This window comes from Lolium perenne, chromosome 4 (genome assembly GCF_019359855.2).
Source record: "Lolium perenne isolate Kyuss_39 chromosome 4, Kyuss_2.0, whole genome shotgun sequence".
Lineage (NCBI taxonomy): Eukaryota > Viridiplantae > Streptophyta > Magnoliopsida > Poales > Poaceae > Lolium > Lolium perenne.
The window spans coordinates 320938210-320941034 of NC_067247.2; the positions used below are offsets into that span (position 1 = coordinate 320938210).

At 39.0% G+C, this 2825-nt stretch overlaps 1 long non-coding RNA gene across 2 annotated transcripts; it reads right to left on the reverse strand.

The window, feature by feature from the left end:
• Window positions 1–261: 261 nt before the first annotated feature.
• LOC127349067 (uncharacterized) lies at window positions 262–1828 on the reverse strand. Of its 2 annotated transcripts, XR_011756892.1 has the most exons (4): window positions 1350–1828; window positions 1124–1263; window positions 918–1029; window positions 262–717 (listed from the first exon to the last, which is right to left on the reverse strand). It is a non-coding gene; the product is annotated as an uncharacterized lncRNA (long non-coding RNA). The 2 variants fall into 2 exon arrangements; XR_011756891.1 differs by having other exon boundaries at window positions 262–1029.
• Between the last annotated feature and the right edge of the window lie 997 nt (window positions 1829–2825).

Consider the following 2825-nt stretch of genomic DNA (forward strand, 5'->3'; position numbering starts at 1 on the left):
CCTCCTATCCATGATAAGCAACAAGGTTAAACTGTTGAAACATTTCCTTAGTGGACCGTGGCATAAAGAAAAAATAAAGTAGGCAAAGGAAAGATTAATTATATTGAAATTGCAAGATGTTGTTGTTGAGCAAACTAATTAGAGGGGCTGGGGACAATCCCATAAACATAAATCAGATAGAAAGTATACGGGAAATAGTCATGCCATAATCTAAACTACAAACCATCTCCTTCTAGTAGCCTAAGCACCAAACGAGTCCGTAGGCAGTAGACGTAATAAGAAGTCCAAGTTGACTGCCTGAATTTGGCTTTGTTCCTATAATAGATTTGAGATATAAGTTTCTACTCTTTTCGTACAAGTGACAATTTTTTGGATCAAAATACATGTAGAAACTTATGATAGCAACGTCTAGATAGGAAACATCTCATCTAAGATAAGATCAGCATACATAAATACATCAAGCAGTGGTATCTATATAGTTCGCAAATCAAGATGGACATTCTGTCTGGTATATCTTTTAAGAGGAAAACTCTGCAATAACAAAAGTGTATGGATTATCCGTGAGAAATGAAAAAGCAATGAAAAATATTTAGCATGTGAACATGAGACACTGTGTTCCTCGTTTCAATAGTTGGCTCTCCCTTTTCATCAAGTGCAGGAAGCTTGTAGGTGCAAACAAACCCAGAAAAGAATGCCTAAGCTCGTTTTTCTTTCAACCTGCATCCATGCATGATAACTGTAAGTAATTGGAGCTACTGGAGATTGGAGAACCAGCAACATCATTCTATATGAGATGTACAGTAGAGGTGAACGGAATAGAGCAGTAAAATATAGAAAGAAGTCATAAATAATATTTATCGATTATACTCTCCGCATTAATCAATCTCCTTTCAGAGCTGAGAAGAACACCTACTTACCAAAGCAGTAAGCGAGCCTGGCATAAAATATACATTCTGAACAAATTTCAGAGCTTTAATTAAACTTAAAGCAATGCATCATGTACCCATGTTTGGATATCTTCCATAGAATCTACAGCCAAGCATAAAATTTAACTTAGATTTATAGGATAAAGGAAAAAAAGAGAGTTGCAAAACCAAAAGTCAGACAGTCCAAGCATACATGCCTGGTTTCAGATCTCTGCGTCTATTGGCATCTATACACTCCATTTCAGAACTAACATTAATATTATTAGGAGATATTAAGTTGTTAGCCTTGGTGCGCCAAATAACCTAGCAGCTCATCAATTTGGGAAAAGATCAGAACCTGAAAACAAAATGCAACAACATATCAGACATAGTTCCAGTAAAGAAAAGTCAAAGAATCACAGTAGTTGCAGGTGTGAAACTTACTGTAAAGAACAAACATGTGGAACTGGGTCGGGGCACACAACCCAGGTGATGACCGGACAGATCAAAGTAGCACATCAGTCAATCAAATTATTTCTAGAAGCAAAAGCGTGATATACAAAGTTACCTTTTACAAACAAAGTATATTCGACGATAGACTGGTATTTCCTGATAACCAAATAAATTCTCTGAGAAGGTAGCACAATTAAGAAAATCAGCATGTAAAGTAAATAAATGTTGCTTATACATCACATATATATTATTGGAACGATTTAATTCTTCAAACCAGGAGCTAATAGCAAATGTTCATGCTTTGTAAGCAAGTGAAAATAATAAGGGAATATACCTAATCAACTAACCATGCAAGATTGCAACCTTTTTGACAGGGGCACTTTATCAGGTTATTTTACATTAGCGAAATGAATGACTGACAATTAGGATCCAACTGGCCAGTCTAATTAAGAGTGTATAGCAACAGCATTTTTTTTATCATATATCAAAGTTCGAGTTGCTGACAGAACTTACCGTCCTGTAGCAACAACATATTTTTTTGTTGTAAAATCAAACATATTATCACCTGTGAATTTGCACAACTGCCTATCAAAGCTGTAGCAAAACGAAATATTTTATGACTACTGTATACCAATTAGCATACCAGTGTTGTTAAAGCTTTAATCATCCATGCCAAATTTACTAGAGATCCACTGCACAGTCCATCGTCTGAATTAGGAAGTGAACTTTGCATCACATATTCATACTTTTTTTCTGGCCACAGAGAGATAAGAATACATGCAAATATTGAATATTTCTGTCAGAATTGAGTTTGACTTTGTTGCTTCTGGATAATAAACCTTGAAGTATCTAGGGAATAAGTTACCTTCTCCGTTGTACACATCCAACAATAGATCATGAAAAGAAAAGGGAAGAGAAGATGTGGAACTGCACAGGTTACCTTATTCTTGCGGGACAGAGATGAGAAGTGTGGCTCGCCCGACGCCGCCGACTGCCATTGCTCACCCGTACCAGGTCCCCTTGGCTACCTTCCCACGGCCCATCCCTCTCCTGCGTGACCTCCTCCAATCCCACATGGACGATCTTCCCAACGGCTCCTGGCCGCCAACCTTCTAACGTCTCTCGCCGCGACGACGCAGACACCGGGGCCGCGCAGAGCTCTGGATGGCGACTATGACCTCGTTGAAGGGGTCGAAGCGCATATACCCCGGGGGGAGGCGGGAACCACGGCGGTGAGGCACCGGCATACGCCCGTCCTCTCCACTTAAATCCATCGGAAAACATGTTTTTCGATAAAGGGAATATATTAATATCAAAAAGATATCAATTACACCCAGCCTCTGCAACAACGCACCACCCTAATGGCACTACGGATGCACACAACCAAAAAAAGGAAAAGAAAACTAAGAAATAAAAGTCCCGCTACATTATCTCGGGCCTAACAACAACAATACATCCACCGCCAAG